Raw genomic sequence first — 19,052 nt, 5'->3', positions numbered from 1 at the left:
TAGTTTCTCATCCAGGTGAATCTACTTGAGAACCTGTGCCTTTAATCCACATCCCATAAGGAGATAGAAGACCTAGATTGAGATCTGACAGATATTCTAGACTCCAACGTTAAGTGGCTTTTTTTTTTTCTTAGTAAGTTACTTAAACTCTCCGGTTTTGCTTAGATTTTTTCCCCCAAAGCAGAACCTGTGACAAAGGCTTGAGGAATGGTTCCCCAGGAATACAACTTTTTTTGATGTGTATATTATAACTCTTAATTAACAACTGCAACCAAATCCAATTAAGCAGAAGAGGCATGGCGGATCGGAAAGAGTAAAACAGGGAAGGAAGGAGCCAATTCAAAGATACTTTTTATGAAGATGGCTGGCAGCAGCTGGGGGCTCTCTATAACCCTACCTGGGTTATATAGAACGTACCCTGGAATCATCCACCAGGGATGGGGGAAAAGGAGTCTTTATTTACCACTTCCCACCTCCTGTTGATTATAGGTTGCTCCAGGAGTGTTGACTCCCTTGCAATTCCAGCTTTGCGCATGACCCAACAGAACTCAGAATCCCAGTGGACAGAAAGCAAGTGAAAGGCGTCACAGCCGAGATGTGTCATTTTGTCAAAGGTAATGTCTGTGGCCCATCTGGTTGGCACAGCTGTTCAAGCACAGTTGTGTGCCAAGGGATTGTAAAAGGTATCTGCCACACTCCCTTTACTTCAGTGTATAAATGGATTACATAAGATACTTGCTCCATGTTTGCATATGCAAATTTTCTGTCATTAGCCCTGGGTTATTAAGATTAAATGTGACGTGTGTGAAAAGGCTCTGGAAAATATAAATCATGTGGAACATAACACTGTATGTGTTCTATTGAGATCTCCAAATTTGAAGGTCAATCAGTGGTTGAACAATTTTTTTTTTTTAAACCATCAATATGGGCGACTTTTGAAATCAATGCCTCTGTCATTTTACTATGTAACTGTGTTTGGATTTTAGTAGGGGAAAATAGCCTTGGGAACCCAACAGGGCATGCGTAACTAAGTTCCAAATTGATTGTTGATGTAATCCTCTGGATTGGAAAAGTCCAAACAAAGTATCTGCCTAATGTGTAGTCATTTGGTTACTTGTCTTCTTGGAGGCTCTCCCCCTAATATTCTGAGGTAAGAATGAAATAGAGCAGAATAAAAGTTTGTTCTCACTAGTCTAACATCTGAGCCAGTTTGGCACTTCCTATATTTGGTGGAAATCAATCTGTGCTCTACTTTCAGAACTAAAATACTGCTTTGAAATGTTTAATTTTCAGCATTATCTTCCTGCTTCATGTTTGAATCCTTACTCCTTCACTTACTGTGAGATGTTGGTCATATCAGTTAATCTTTCTGGGCTTCAACTTCCTCATTACGAAATTGGGGTAATATTAATATTTAATCCCATGACCTATGATGAGGATGACTGTAATGTGTTTGAAAGAGTTCCTGGAACATAAATGCATTCAGTATGTGTTGGCCGCTTATTATTATTGTTATTAACATTATCTATTTTGACACAGATCTGTAGCTTTATTTTCCTAGTATGTAAATGTAATGGTTATTTTTATCAATCCAATTTCATGATGAGCTGCTCTAACCTAACATTTTATATGATATATAAAGGCTTTGAGAATCGTCTTGATGTCCTGGCTGAGAGAGAAGTTAAAAATCTTTTGACCCTCTTCGGAGCTCTCTGACATCATGAAAGCCCGTAGCCTTTCTAAAGTTGATTTTCTAAACAGAAAATTGATAGCCCTGTCCATATTTGACTTAGAAGCAATTTAAAAATGTTAAGGACCTTAGAAAGGAATAATGATTTTGATGATAATGCTGTGTATTTATGGAGGTGGTTTCCCTCTCCAAGAGCTCGAAGTGCCTTGTGTTCTTATCCCGTGGACTTCACGCGTACCTTACAGGAGCTTTGCATGCATGTAGTATCTCTATCTCATAGACTTATATAAAAGCATGTAAGTATAATCCATTGTAATAAAGAGTCTGGCTCCGTTTTTTGATGCTTGACTGCTAACATCTTAAGCTTCACCCCTCCTTCCCCTTCTACCCCGCTTCTGGACAAGCTGATGGGGAAATCTGGATCTTCCTCCTTTGGTTCTGCTGGGAAGTTCAAACTACAATAAGATTCTGTCTGTGCACGTGAGTCCTAATGTCAGCCTCACCCTCTGACTACCATAAAGACCCAGTCTCCTTTACCTCTCCTGCAAGGCATTTTCAGGCCAGCTCAAGAAACCTACCTTGTTTTCCCCAGAAAGCCTCATTATATAAGTGATAAACCTTTCCATACCTTCTGGCTATGTGTCATCAGTCTTGACATTCCAACCACATTTAGGTGGGTGGGTACGGCAGTCTATCCTATTCCTTCAGAGTGGCTAGAACACACATATTAGCTTGAACTGAAATGAACTAAGGTTTTCCTGTGGAAATGGCCGAGTCCAGGTCTGGGCAGGAAAAATACAAGAGAAGTCTGAGATATTTTTGTTATGCCCTAAAGCAAGGAATTGCTCAAAGACTAATGGGGTCATGTCAAAAGAATAACAGAAGCTAGGATGAAGGGGCTTCCACTTGCCAAAATGGGACAGTTTGCGCATTGAAAAGAATAATGATGGTAATGGATTATATCACATTGAATATAAATCTATAATGATACAGAGAGAGAATGGGGGGAGAGAGAAGGGGGGAATAAAAGGCAGAAGCTCTTTATAAAAAGTTGTACACTAATAATGTAGAAAAAAGGAGAGGATTTTTAAAAGTCACCATTTTGCAGCCAAATGTAATTCAAGCAAAGATCATAAAATAATACAAAAATTTTTGAATAAAATGTTAGGATATTTGCATGGACTCAACGTATTATCCCCTGGATTATGTGTTTTAATTGCCCAGGAAAATTAACTCCTATAATAGATACATGATACAGTAGGAGATACATAATATCACCTATGTACTATGTAGCATTTAGGCCAAAATAATTAACCTGAACCTTATGGTGAAGAAGAATTAAATACAGAATGTGGAGCATAATAAAAGGCCACTGTTCTGAATTTTTCAATGTCATGAAAACAGAAACAAAAAGCTGAGTGCCCTTCGAAAAGAGATAAAGGTATTAAAGAGACACAACCAACTGTAATGTGTGAACCTTGCTTTGATCCTAGATTGCAAAAAGTAAAGCATCTTAAAAGACAGTTTTGGTTAGTTGGGGAAATTCTAATGTGGTTATGTGAGAGTGATGGTGTGGTTATGTAGGACGCTCACTCTGAGCAGATGTGTGATATTTAGGGATGAACTGACATGGTGTCTGTAACTTATTCTCAAATGTTTCAGCAAAAAAGTATATTTATTCTTATGTAAGAGAATAGAAGATTAGCCCAGATATAGAAAGATGGGAAGAAAGGAAGGAAAGGGGGAAGGAAGGAAAGGAGGAAGGGAGGGAGGAAGGGGGAAGGAAGGGGAGGGGGAAAGGGGGAAGGAAGGGGGAAGGGGGGAAGGAAGGGGGAAGGAGGAAATGAAGGGGGAAGGAAGAGGGGAAGGAAGGGGGAAGGAAGAGGGGAAGGAAGGGGGAAGGAAGGGAGGAGGGAGGGGGAGGGGGGAAGGAAAGGGGAAGGGCGGGAGGGGGGAAGGGAGGGGGAAGGGAGGGGGAAGGAAAGGGGAAGGGAGGGAGGGATTAAGCGGTAATTAAAACAAGTGTGACAGAATGTTAATATTTTGATGGATTGAGATGGATGGTATTTATTCTCTTCTTTCAAGTTTTTTGTGGGTTTTAAATTTCTTCAATAAAAAAAATAAGGTTCAAAGCCCAAAGTGAACAGCAATAGAAACTAAAAGAACTTCAGAGGAGTGCTGAACACTCAAATGCCGGTGTTACATCCCCTGGAAACTTAATAGACTTGAACAGAATGTGGTATTTGTACTTGAAAATTATTCGTAATGTATAAAATAAGTAGTAATTATTATTATGTCCAAAGACTGACTGCAGAGCAGCTCCCGTTCATGCATCACCATTATCTTCCTCTGCCTCCCGCATCTATTTGAGTCGCTTTGCCCTGAAAGCAATATAAATATGTGCTCTCTGCCACATCGACAGCTGGCTTGGAAATCAAAAGATTTATGGCCGCTGCAAGTCTCCTTATTGTGGTACCTCGTTAGCAGCAGATTTGATTTGAGAGCATCTTCCTTGAACTGCAAAGGAGCTCTGACTGGTGTGATTGCAGAGCCACGGGCAAGACTCACCTGTGATTAACATCTCTTTGCTCAAATAGGAACGGCTCCTCCAGGATGACATTTCTGACTTGTGCGCCTTGTGTTATTACATGTGAAAATAGCAGTCATTCCTCGTCCTGCTCCTGCGCCCCGAGACAATAATTGGCGTGCTCATTATCTTTTAAGACCCCGGAGGAATGTATCCTATTAAGACTGTGGGCAGAGGAGTACTTACCCAGCTCTCTTTGACTTTGCAATGCCTTTCCACCACTTGTCATGGGGCCGAATCTTTTTTTTCCCCGTTCTGGGGAAATGTACTTTTTTTTTTTTTTTTCTTTTTAAGATGACAACTGATTTTTCTTTTCCTCTGCGGAGAGGCTCTCCATATGAGCAGGGATTGCCAGTCAGTGGAGTATTAGGAAATCAGGGTAAAACGCAATTGTAAGGGAATTCTCCTGCATTGCATACTCCACCCTCTGGCCGCGGGAGATGCGACTTCTACCGTCGTACTCCATGTTTGTTCGCCTTTAGAACATAGCAATTGCTTGGTACTTTCTCGTTTGTTTGTTTTTTTGTTAACGTTCCCTTGATATCCATCTTTATTTTACCACAAATCGTTTTCTCCGTGGCAGAGAGCACAGCTTGCTCGACGTGAAAACAAACACCCATAAGCCGGATAAAAGACTCGGTGAATTTAAGGAATGTGATTTGGGGTAAAAGTGAAACTTCCTTATAAAATGATTTTTTGTTTCTGAGAACTGGAAAATTCCTGTGGAATGCATACTTTCAAAACGAAACCAAACTGCCCTCTCAGGATCATAGGAGTGTTTCCCAAGAGCCAAAAGAGAGAGAAGTCTAACATCAGATTCAAATGGCATAGATTTGAATCCTGACTTTGTCTCCAGCTATGTGTAGTCTTTGCTCAAACTGCCAGGCTTCTGAACCACAGTTTTGTGAAATAGGTACAGAAATCCCCTCGGGGCGCCTGGGTGGCTCAGTCGTTAAGTGTCTGCCTTTGGCTCAGGTCATGCTCCCAGGGTCCTGGGATCGAGCCCTGCATCAGGCTCCCTGCTCCGCGGGAAGCCTGCTTCTCCCTCTGCCTGCCGCTCCCCCTGCTTGTGCATGCTCTCTCTCTCGCTGTGTCTCTGTCTGTCAAATAAATAAATAAAAATCTTAAAAAAAAAAATAAAAAATCCCTGCCACACAGGGATATTGTGAAGGGGTTAAATCATGATGATGTCTATCAATGAGCCCCGAAGTATTAGGCATTCAGTATATGCTGGTTGAATTTGAATCTGTTGAGAATCCCTAATATCCAAATAATTAGCATGGAAAGGAAATTCACACCCCAACAAACTAGCTGAGCAAGTAGTTTTATCTTTGCCTAATAGAAAGTCAAGGGAGATGCCGCTCTTCTCGGTTCAGGGGTTCAACAATACCAGGGTTGGTTGGCTTCTGTGTAGATTGTCTGGTCTTACCTTAATAGTCAACCCAAGGTGAAGGCTACCTCTCCCATCAACAGATCTGTAATCTTGGCAGGGAGTGGAGATTAAGAGTAGTGACTCCTATTTGTCCCTTTGATCATGAAAACAGAGATTTTCCAGAAACCCAGGTCAACTTCTGTTTCTACTTCTCTCCCCAGAACTGTCACCTGGTCTGTTCTAGCTTGATGGAAGCTGGAAAAGCAGCGTCTGCTATGGAGTGAAGCAGCGGAGAAGAGACGGGGAATGGGCTTGGGTGTGCCCGGCACACAGAGTGATCTGAGCAAGTAGGGAGGCAGTGTAAGAGTATGGACTTTAGATGGCCTTGGTCAGCTTTGCTGGTCACCACCCGGAGACTTTGAATGGTTTATTTAATGTTTCTGAGCCTCAGCTTCCTCATCTATATTAAAGAGTTAATAATCATCTCTCAGGGTTGCTGTGAAGATTATAATACATATATATAAAATATATATTGTGTATATATAGTGTATACTGATATATAGTATATATATATACATGGATAATGGAGATGGTATATAGTAATATAATTTATAGCAATATAATATATAATATAATATATATTATATATGGATAATGGAGATGATATGTATATATTAATATATATTATAATATATAACAATTTATTATATATTATATAATTTTATAATATTATAATATATAATCATGTGTATTATAGATTATATATTATACAATATATTATATATCAAACATATATTATATAATTTTATATTATATATAATAATATACAATCATATAATATATATTATAAATTACACATATGTTATATATATTAATGTATTATATATATAAAATAATATATATCCTCTCCATTTTCCATTACATTGCAAATCTGTAATACATTACAATTACAAAATTTTAAAATTTAAAAATTTTAAAAATTATATTTCTGTTGTGATAACCACTTGGCAATGATATAATAATGAGTTAACCTTCTATTAGAGAGTTGAATGTATTAAAGGTATAAAATTAAACAACAGTATTAGAAGGAGTGGAGAAAAACCTCCTAAGGGAGAGAGAAAATTTGAACATTTTAGGGAAAAGATGGACACAGTTGACAACTGTCATGAGGTAATATTGGAAGGTTCCCATCTGGCTGATGTGCTCTCAGTAGGCATCTTTGTGATGGTTCCTTCAAGGGGCGATTTTGAATCTTTGTTAGCAGGTTTGAGAATAGCAACGAATTGTTTAAAAATGGTGATTTGAATTATGTCTTAGTGAGGGTAGTTTAAGTTTGATTGACTGCAGAGAGTGCATATTCTAAGGGGTTGAATTTTCTGAAGAATTAAATGTTTGAAGCTTTTTAATTATAGTGATTGTGAAAGATAATTGAAATAAAAGTATTGATTCTTTTACATCTCCTGAGACAACATATATCGGTCTTTTGAAACAGTATCTTTCAATAAAAGATAAGGCATGGGTTTTATAACTTTTGGAATAGATATGTTAACACTAAAAGTTCCTGCAAACGGGGCCACTTCACTCTTAGCAAACGAGCATTCATTTCAAGCTAACTAGGATTGCCAGGTAAAATACAGGATGCTCAGTCACATTTGAATCTCAGATAAACAATGGATTCTTTTTTATTACAAGCATGTCCTAAATATTGCATGGGGCATGCTTAAATTAAAATAAGGTCTATTTTTTTATTGGAAATTCAAATTTAATTGGGCATCTTATATATTTTTGCCAAATCTGGCCAACCTACCACAGCAGATCTTAAAATCTGCCTAAGTCAGTTACAGGAGCTTGGCTCTGTCCTCCAGACTCTCAAGAGGAAGCAAGACCTTCGATGAGTAGCCCTCAGTTTGTTTTTCCCACTTTTCCACAATAACAAATCAGTCTTCCTTTCTAGGGCTAAGGGGGACAGAGCTGTTGAATACTTCTTGGCTGCGATCAACTCTGTTTTTTGTGAACTTGCTAGGTAGCATGACGACCTGGAGGGTAAGAGGTAGAGGGACACAGAAGGATCTGCTGCAGAAATTGCACCTGATTTCAAGGCACAAGAGCTGAGTATTGACAAGGACCCACTACAGCCAAAGCTTTGACTTCTCACAATGTGCTGATCCTTTATATATTTATTTCCTTCAGTGTGTAATGGGCATGACACTGACTTTACAGGATTTAGGTTGATATCAAATAAGGTCATTTGTGTGCAATCACACCATAAATATGCATTTTGATTAAGGGTCAGAAGCTAAAACTAGGATCAAACTCAAGAGAAGTATGTGCAAAATTAGGACTAGTGTTGACATTTAATAATTTTCTAGGAATTTATCTGTTTTATCTACCTTTAAAAATTTAGTACAGTAGGGGCACCTGGGTGGCTCCATCTGTTAAGCATCTGCCTTCCTGCCTTCGGCTCAGGTCATGATGCCAGGGTCATGGGATTGAGCCCAGCCTTGGGCTCCCTGCTCAGTGGGGAGTCTGCTTCTCCCACTGCCCCCTCCCACTCCTGTTCTCTCTCAAATAAATAAATAAATAAAATCTTTAAAAGAATTAGTAGTGTATAGTATCTAACTGTTCATTAATTGCTGGTATTATGATTGCCTGCCTGAAAGAACTGATAGGATCCAGAGAGAAACTATTAAAACTGATATAAGAGTTTAGCAAGGTTGCTGGATACAGCGTCAACCTTCAAAAATAGGGAAACATTTCTCTATACCAGCAATAATCAGAAAACTCCAGAAAAGTAATATTCCATTCATAATTGCAATGAAACTATGAAATATCCAGGAGTTAACGTAACCCAGAATATGGAAGACCTTTATGAAGAAAGTTGCCAAAATGAAATCTTCAAGAAGATAAAATCATGACGTTCGTGTAAATGGAAAATGAACCTGTGTCAAAGATTTTATTATTTATTTATTTTTATTATAATTTTTAAAATTAACTATAATGTATTATTTGTTTCAGGAGTACAGGTCTGTGATTCATCAGTCTTACACAATTCACAGTGCTCACCATAGTACATATTCTCCCCAGTGTCCATCACCCAGCCACCCCATCCCTCCCACCCCCCTCCACTCCAGCAACCCTTGGTTTGTTTCCTGAGATTAAGAGTCTCTTATGGTTTATCTCCCCTCCGGTTATTTCTTGTTTCATTTTTCCCTCCCTTCCCCTATGATCCTGTCTTGTTTCTCAAATTCCTCATATCAGTGAGATCATATGATACTTGTCTTTCTCTGATTGTGTGTCAAAGATTTTATATTCATTAATTAGGGAACCAATCATGTCATGGTCAGTCCAAAGAGCACTGAAGAAGCCAGGGATTTATAGGCAAGTTAGTAGAGAAATACTGAGATAAAATTGTTGAATTGGTTATAAAATAAATGTACTACCCACCTTAAGTCTTTGGAGTTCCCTGTTTCATCAGACACAAAATTGTTTGCATCTACTGGATGAAATTCTAGAAATTAACATGTAACCTCACTAAGTCTGAGACCTTTTATTAACAGTAAACAGTGAGATAAACCAAGTGCATTCCGGAGCAATCCTTTCCTTTTGTGGCCTTCATTCCCCAAGTGATATTGAAAGCATGTTCCACGCATCTTTTCAGCCTTATTTCCAAGTTTCACGTAAATTTCCTGACACTTTAAAATTCTAGTAAAGGATATAAAAGATGATCTAAATAAATGGGGTGACATTTCATGCTCCTGGATGGGATGAATGCATATTCCTAAGATGTAGATTTTCTTCAACTCACTATATAAATGCAATGCAATTTCAATCCAAATTCCAGTTAAATATTTTGTAGAAACTACTAAACTTGTAGTAAAATTTGTAGAGGTGAATAAAAATCCTTGGCTGTCTGTTGCTGAATGAGAAGTGATAAAGATGGAGAACTTGCCTTGTCACATACTACAAGGCCAAAGTGATAAAAGCAATGTGCTATTGGTGTAAGATCAGATAAACAGATAAGTGGAAGAAAATAATATACTCAGAAGACTGACTCATGTATCCATGGAAATTTAATCCACTTTAAAGGAATTACCACAAATCAATGAAAACTGTTTAGTTGAAATTTTTTGGAAAGACTGGCTCACTCTGTGCAGAAAAATTAAATTGGATCCCTACCCAACCCCAAATAAAGAGTGACCTCCAGGTAGATTGAAGATCTAAATTGGAAAGGGAAAAACAGGGCTGATGGAAGGGAATGTATGAAATAATCCCTATAGCTTAGGAATAGTGAAACAGTTCAAAAATTCAAAAAGAAAATAAAGCAGGTTGATAACCATAAGTATGAAAATCAAAGCTTTCCATTCATGAAGACTCCCATGGGCCAGATTAATACATGACTAACTGGGAGGAGATGTTTTCAATATCTAAAACTGGCAAGGGATTAATAATTAGGGAAGAGTTTTGGTAAATTGATAAGCCCGTTACTGTAGTAGGAAAACAAAGAATATGAACAACGAATTTACAGCAAAGAAAACTCAAAACCAACATGTACCTGAAGCCATGCTGAAGATAATAATCAGAAGGCAGGTTAAATTAACAATATTAGATTGGCAAAAATTAGAAAGCTGGGTAATGCTGAGTATTGTCAGGGAAACTGGTTCACAGGAAGCTTCCTGGGGGAGTAGATGGGTATACTCACTCTGAACACTCTGGCATGATATATGCATATTAAGTATATGTATATGTTATGACCTGGCAATTCTGCTCCTGAGAATGTATCAAAAAAAAAAAAAAAAGATTTTGAACGTATTTAGAGCATGAAAAATATAAAGGTATTTATTGCAATGTCATTTACAATGGTGAAAGTTGGTGGCAATTTGGGTGCATAGACTTGGAGACTACCACCATGGGTTATTAGGAAGCATTAGAAAGAATACATCTGATGTATACATAGAAATAAGATCAGATCTTAAAAAAAAAAAAGTTTTATCCAGAAAAATAGAAGCTGAATGAGATCTATAAGGATTTTCATAGTGTAACATAAATGCCAACAAAATCATACAACCCATTTTCAAGCACTTAAAAATAAAAAGGAATAAACAACAGAACGGTTACTTTGGAGATGGGGATAAAATGGAATAACTAAATATTAAAACTAGAGAGCCTCGTATGGATCCATGATAATTGCCTTGTACTGAGTATTATTGGTATTAATAATACTGATGAATAAATAAAAGAAGAAGAAGATAAAACAGTGCACTGAGGAACCTAAGTTTTCATTGTTATGGAAGAGTTATGACTTGCTTACTCCTCACCTCGTTAAATTTACCACCATGATTGCCTTCTGGGGTAGAGCCCACCTGGGAGGCTGCTGTGGGCTGATTCGAGGGTTTCACATGCTCTGAGGTCAGCGACCAGCAGGAGAAATTCCGGAAGAAGGAACACATGCATAATCAAAGCAGTTGTGGTCTCTTCTGTGCGTATTGTTAAAATGCTGCCAAAATTTTGGATATTGGGGCACCTGGGTGGCTCAGTCGGTTAAGTGTCTGCCTTCAACTCAGGTCATGATCCCAGGGTCCTGGGATCGAGCCCCACATTGGGCTCTCTGCTCGGAGGGAAGCCTGCTTCTCCCTCTCCCCACTACTCGTGCTCTCTCTCTCTCTCTCTCGATCTCTCTCTCTCTCTCAAATAAGTAAAACTTAAAAAAATTTTTTTTGGATATTGTCTTTGCCAGCAAGAACCCCAATGTTTCTGCATCTCTTGCCCTATGTATTTAGTAAATTATCTTTATGTTTAGTAACAATTCATGCTTCTATGGTTTTACAATATACAAATTGTTTTGATGAAACATCCTTTTGTTTCATGTTCACTATAGCTCGTTTGGAGACCCTATCATGCTACTTTTGCAGGTGAGAAGGCATAGGCCGAGAGAAACCAAAAAATTTGCAAGATGTCATATATCTCAGAAGTGATGGAAACAGAACTTAATGCCAGGACTTCTGGCTCCAAACCCCACTTTTTTTTTTTTTTTTTATCTAACGCTTCAGGCTACTTTAATGCAAAGAAATCTTTAGTCCTAACTGAAATTTAAGTGATTAAAGAAAAAATTAATGAAATTCTTACAGAGGTTTCTTTTGCTATTTATACAGAAATTAAGAATTAATTGGGAAGATTTAGTATATACGGGAGCCAGCGTAAGGCAATTTTTGGGTGGAAGTCTGAAAAGCAGTGATAAATACTATAATTCCTAGGTCATGCACTACTGTTTGGAAACCATAATGCATTTTATAATAAATTCTGAATTGCAAGGGATTTCAGCTTGTCCAAATGCATTAGGCTATGCATTGCACATATTCTGTAGTATCATCCCAGATGCAGTTTCCAAAAAAAAAAAAAGGAATATTTATGGTATTAAACTTCTCAAAACCAGAAAAATTTGCAGGAAGTATATAATTCAATTTTGCAAAATATCAGATAAAGGAAAACTGATTAAAATAGAACAGAGGGTTGCCTGGGTGGCTCAGTCAGTTAAGTGTCTGCCTTCAGCTCAGGTCATGATCTCGGGATCCTGGGATCGGGTCCTGCATCGGGCTCCCTGCTCAGTGGGGAGCCCGCTTCTCCCTCTGCCTCTCTCTCTGTCTCTCATGAATAAATAAATAAAATCTTTAAAAAAATAAAGTAAAATAAAATAAAATAGAACATAAATTTGAAGTAAGTGGTGATACTGTCAAGTGGCTGTGGGCTTTGTCCATGTGTCTTGTATGAGGCTGAGACTACTGTCACCTCTCTCCTGAACCATGCAATGTCCACAGCCTCCCAGTGCTCATTTGGCACAACAACAGTCAGGGTGATCTGATTATTGTAGAGTTCTCCAGCTCAAGCCTTCCATATTTGTTTTCATAATGAAGAAAGAAATATGGCCTCATCTAGCTCTGTCTACCCTTCAAACCTTACTTCCAACACTCCCCTCTCGATCAACCTGAATCTAGAACAAATACACAGTTCTTCCACCTCCTCAGACTCCCTGTGTTCTCTCACCACAGGTCTTCTACATATGTGTTTCCCTTGACTGAAATGTTCTAGCATGTTCTTCAACTCCCTTCATCTGCTTACTTCATTCCTTCCTCAGACTCAGGTCAGAAATCATTTCCTCAAGAAGTCTTCTGGATCCTCAGTTTGAGTTGGGTCCCATTGATATAGGCTCTCAGAAAACCAGATCTCTCTCCTTTGTACCACGGATGGGATTTATAATAGTATCTTTATTAATGTGATTATCTGCTTGATTTTTGTTCTGCCTTCCCCAATAAACTGCAGATTCCACACACATTTGTTGCTTAACATAATATTTTTATTTTTCCTCATCGCTTCCTCAGTTTGTATCTAGTGCCCTCTTGCTCGTTGGAGGTCATTTATTTTGACTCTTTGACACCTTTGTATACCTTTCTTGTGTTTGGGGAATTCTTCAGCTTCTGAGCCCACTACTCACAGTGGCAGAGCCCAGAAACTTACTTCCCCAGCCATCATACTTTGTAGCCACGCACAGACATCACTTAGGCGGTGACATCCAGCTTTTCAGAGGCACAGTGTAGAAGACTCCAGAAGTTGTCTTCAGTACCTGGAATCACCAGTGCAATCCATGGCTTTGTGCCTCATGGTAGCTGTGGTGCTAGCATCATTTTGTCTCTCATTTTGAAATTTTTTCCTGGAAGAACAACCGTTGAGCCTGCTTCTGTGACTTTTCCAGAAATTCTGAGGCTTATACCCTTTAATGAAGTATTTTTATCTGCTTTAATGAGCTAGAACAGTTTCTTTGGATTGCAACTAAGAATCTCAAAATGAATGAATAATGGAATCTCTCTGCTGCCAACACAAATTGGATGTTTTGCTGTCTATGCTGTTCTATGAAGCTATTACAAGAGATTTAAATTACAGAAATGATCTGAGTGTTGTCTAGAGGCTTGTTATGGCCCAGTATATTTCAACCATAGGAGGCTACAAAATGTTCTTAGATTCATGTAAATATATGCATTGTCTTCCTAATATCTATTGCTCAAAATCTTCTGACAAGTAGTTTGGAGTTCTGTGTAAGCAATTTCAGAATAATTCAGCTCTTAGTGCTTTCTGTGTGTTGTTTTATTGTACACCGCTAAGCTGAAAGAAAAATATTAGATACTCTTGTGTCAAGATTTATAAGTACCTCATCCCATGTTCTGTGCTGAAGGAAGGGATTTCAAATTAAACAAATAAATTGGAAAAAAGATGTATGTGTGCTGTGATTCTCTGAATCACAGCAGCAAAGATTCTGTGGAAGTATGTATCTTATAAGAGAGCAATCAACATATTCTCCTGGTAATGAGCTTTGGCATCCTGGATGGAAAGCCTAGAAGAGCAGCAATATGATATAGCTAGTTATTAAATATGTCAACTGGGGTAACAGCACCAGTGACCTGAGAGTTTAATTGGCCTCTCCTTGAACCATCTACCCCTGGACCCAGCCAGCACTCACTTACATGGCAGATGTTCTCAAGTTCCAATGTCACTGAGACCCAAAAATGTGATACGCAGCTGATAAAAGACATTTAAGAGTAGTGGGGACTGTGCTAGACTAGAACGCTCACACTATTAAAAGACAAGCTGAGGCATGTTAAAAATTTTAAGATTTTATTTGAGCAAAAATCTGTTCAAATCCGGCAGCACCAAGCCAGAAGTGGTTAGGAACAGTCCACAGACAGGAGCTTGGTGAGAGGCTTTCATAGTGAAAAAGGTCGAAGCAAAGTAAGGAAATTATGGATTGGCCATAATTAAAGCCCGGTTGGCTATTTGTAATTAGTTGTTGTTAGTGTCTTGATTTCATACTCTTGAGGGATTTGCAGGCTTAGATTTTGGTTTGCTTAAGTAGGCTGCCATGGTATTAGAGCCACATTGGTCTAATGGCCTCCTTGTTTAATTAACTTAACAATTCCCTGCTTTTGGTCATTCTGTTGCTTTTGTCTCGCTGTGAAACTCCGAAGTTATGATGTCAAATCTGTGGAAGAATTGTTTTTTCTGTTCATCTCCTTGTTCTGTAAGCAAGCAAGGTACCAGGATGGGTTTTCCAATGTTTTTCAATGTTGGTAGTATAACCAATGTTTCTGATTGTGTCCTGTTACAAGGAGAACAGATTCTTACTGAACTTGTGCAAATAACTATATCACCATCAAAATAAGAATTTCTGAATTCTGGCGGCATCAGGCAGGAAGAAAAAGGCAAATGTTGGTCCTTGTTCACAAAGGTGTATTTTCCAAATCGCTGATAGCTTAAGAGAAAAGAGATAGGGGAGCCTGGGTGGCTCAGATTGTTAAATGTCTGCCTTCGGCTCAGGTCATGATCTCTGGGTTCTGAGATCGAGTCCAGCATAGGGCTCCTGGCTCAGCAGGGAGTCTGCTTCTCCCTCTCCCTCTGCCCCTCACCCTGCTTATGCTCCCTCTCTCTGTATCTCTCTGTCTCAAATGAATAAATAAAATCTTAAAAAAAGAGAGAAAAGAGATAAAAAGTTTCCTAAAATCTGGAAAGACAAAACATTAAAGAGCCCACATGAGTCATAAACAAAACAAAACAAGCAAAAGTCATAAAAAGTATAATCATCCTCATCATTTCATTGAGTCCCATGCAATTAATTCTTACTGATCTTGATTTTTTGCTTTAGCTTTACGAAGCTGTCACTTTCTCTGTTCAAGGTCTGAAATTCTCACCCAGTTCAGGGATATGATCTGAAAGTTAGCGGAAAGTTGTACTGGTCTGAGTCCTTTCCATGAGTCTCCTTGAAGACGAAGTGCTTTGACAAAGGAAAACCATCAGAGGAAAACCATAACTGTCCATAGATGACAAAAGACTTAAAAATGGCCATAGTTAAAAATCTGAAGGGAGAGGTCATTATAATGAAAGTGACAAGGAAATGTGGTTATTTCTTTGACATGCAACGTTTTAAGATAATAACTGAGATTACAACTAAAAACATTATTATGCTAGGACATACCGGATTTTCAGGAATTTTATACCATTTCTGGAACAATTGTATTTAGTAACATACATCCATACATTATAACCTAAAGAAGGTTTAGTATACTTTCTTGTTTGACAAGGTTTGCCCTGTAGTTTAACATATGAAATAAACACAGTTTAATATCTCTGTTTTTATAAGAAAAGACAAAAAATCTTTTGAGATGATTCAGGGACCCTCGGCAAACCCCAAAGTTAGTTCAAAGTAAAAAAAAAAAATACTTCCTTTAGAATTTTATTTTTGGGGAGTGTGTCCGCAAAATATCCACTTAACCAAAGCGATAATTAAAAACTTCAAAGGCAAATACAGAAAGTTACATAGTTCTGAGACTTTAGCTCTTTCAATATTGAGAAGATTGAGTTTTCTGAAGTAATCGAAGATCTGATAAAGACAAACTGAACCCCAAGGAATTATTTTGATAAAACACAACACCTTTGTGTTCTAGACAGATTCCTTAAAAGGTAAAGAAAAACCTTTCATAGGTCTTATTAAGAGCAGACCAATAGGCCAGAAGAGCTTTATCCTTTAAGCAGATGAAAGGAAATGTTTAGTTTTACATAAGTACACTATTTATTAAAGCTTTTATTTTTTTTAAAAAAGTAACCCTTATAATGAATTCATTGTGTTTTTAGTCAGCTTGACTACATAGGTAAAATTCTCTCTCTTTCTGCCCCACCTTTCTTCCCCATCCCTGTCCCTCAACTTTCTGTATTGAATTTGTTTGCCCTTTATCCTCCTCTTTCCATTCTAAAGCAACCACTTCTCCTTTAGGATGCAATTACTTTCATCTCCTTTAGCAAAAATGTATCTCTGTCACTCATACCTTTTCTTAGCCACACGCATCCTATTTCCCTCACAAAGATTGTTCCTCTTATTATTTCTAGTCATTTTAGTTACAGAGATTAATTAGAATTTTTAACCCTTAGAATTCCTTCATTCCCAGTGGAAATTAATGAGGTAGTTAGGTTTACAGTTTACAAGTAAGTGTAAATTTTCTGTTAGGCCAACTGGCAATGGTCAATAGGACCCCAGTCGCAAGTGGAGTGCAATCCAGCTTTCGGCCCAGCCGTATATTTACAGCCCTCCAACCTGACGGTTGCTAAGTCAAGTCCTCAGGACACAAAGTGTGGCAAATAAGAAGGCAATAGCTGTCCCTGGGAAAGAATAGATCAACCACAAATGGTACCCAGAAGCAAATTCACAAAGCCTAGTTCAAAGATGTAATTTTACCAATGTTTTTCCTGCCAATCTGAATTTGGAACAAAAGGGATAAAGTGAAATTTTACTTTCCTCTCTTGACCAGGCACCAGTAATAGAGATCTGGGAGAGCAGATTTTGGTAAGAATTCTCACCTTTTTTGACTTCTGCTGGTTTTCCCAGGATCCTGTCTGTAGGGTCTAGAGATGGGGGGGCGGGGGAGGGTGTCCCGGCAGGTGCCATCCTTATCACTAGAAACTATAGAGGAGGAAAAATAATTTTCCCTCTACCCTTTATGATGGACACTTGGCTAAGACCTCCCTTTCTCTAGGGCTCCTTGTAAATGGATAAACTAATGTGGGTTAAAATCTCTCCACTGTGGCCAGTTATAATCTGGGATTATCTTTGGTAAGGTTAACCCTTGTTCAGACTGAAGACCAAATTTTACTCACCTAAGGCCTCACGCTGGACCCAATATGTGGTTTCTAAGTCAGACCCAGTCTGGTTTCTAAGTTGGACCCATTCTGACCCTGGACCCAGTCCAGTTTTTAAGTCAGACCCAGTCTGGAGAAAGGAATGCTTGAATAAAGTTTGAGAGCTCATAATGCAAAAATTACAGAGCTTGGATCCAAAAGAGTGGTAGGTCGCACCTACCACCTCCAGTGGCAGCGAGACAACCTCGAGCTCAAGGGGGCTTAGCAGGTACCTTCACTTGGACCTTCGCTTTCCCCTTTCCAGTCTTTCTGGGCGACCCCATAGGAAGGTTGTTTCACATGCAATTTATGCCAGTGCTTGTGCCTCTGCTGTGTAGCTGCTGCTGCTATCATCTCCCCAGGACGTTGTGTATAACGTGTCCTCTATCTGTCGTCCACACTGGTCTGCTGTGCCACCAGCACTCTCTTGGTTGGCCATTGAGTGGCCTTGAGTCACCCTTGACCTCTCAAACTCCTTGTGGCCTCTTTTCTCTATAAAGCCAGGACTATGGGGCGCCTGGGTGGCTCAGTTGGTTAAGCATCTGCCTTCGGTTCAGGTCATGATCCCGGGGTCCTGGGATTGAGCCCCGCATCAGGCTCCCTGCTCAGTGGGGAGTCTGCTTCTCCCTCTGCCTCTCCCCCCTGCTCGTGCTCTCTCTCTCACACCATCTCTCTCTCTCAAATAAATAAATAAAATCTTAAAAAGAAAAAGCCAGGACTATAAGCTCTTCACCATCTTTCCTATGAATCTCACCTGCTTACTCCTTTGGCCAGTAAGAAATATTTACTCCTTGTCATTTCCTGCTCCTTATTTTTAGTGGTGACAGTAGGGAACTCTGCTATGGGAGTCTTAATTCCTTGGTAATATCTCTTCTTTAGGCTCCTTTTAGGCTCTTCTTGCTCCTCTTATTCTGATAATAGAGATTCACACATGTTGCTAGGCAGCTTTCTTGGTGAATGATAAGAGAAAAAGAAAAGGAGATGAATGATGGCTTGTGGGGACCAGTCCCTTGAGCGAAGGGTAGTGAGCCACCGCAGGTTTGGGGTAAAGGAGAAGGAGGAGTCATGGCTCTGCCTTCAACTCCATCAGTGGAAGGATGTATGCCATCCCACAACTAGAATGAACCTCTCGCACCATGATAAATGCTGTTGGTGCTCAAATCATGCAGCAAAAGGGGCTTCGCTCGTCCTAAGGGACCTCTCTTTCCAAAGCTGGAAAGGTCATAAAACAACTGCTAATGTTTTTCTAACCTCTGTCCCCTTCAAGGCATGGGACCGGAGTTGTTTTGTTTTGAATCATAATAAAATATGACAACTTCCAGTGTCTCCGCTGCTGTCATTTATGATGCCCTATATTTTCCAAGTGCTGGTCCTTTATCACAGTGAACCTGACTCATGAGCCATACTGAAGCTAATGCTTTCCTTCTGAAAGCAGAAACAATATATTGTAAATGGCCATGTTTGACTATTTTTTGGTGACTTCTTACTTTTGTCTCAGGAAGAAATGATATTAATCATAAATGTCTGTTAAAACATCTTTGTTCTTTTACAAGAGAAAACAAATCTGAGGTTTGCCTGGCTTTTTGCATTTTACTTTTGTTATGATAGCAGAGGTATTGAATGAATGGCTGTAGTTTCTGAATTTAAATAATCTTTTTTAACCTCCTTGTTTATATATATATATATATTCATAA

The sequence above is a fragment of the Halichoerus grypus genome, chromosome 2 (genome assembly GCF_964656455.1).
Source record: "Halichoerus grypus chromosome 2, mHalGry1.hap1.1, whole genome shotgun sequence".
Lineage (NCBI taxonomy): Eukaryota > Metazoa > Chordata > Mammalia > Carnivora > Phocidae > Halichoerus > Halichoerus grypus.
Note: the sequence above shows the minus strand (reverse complement) of the source record.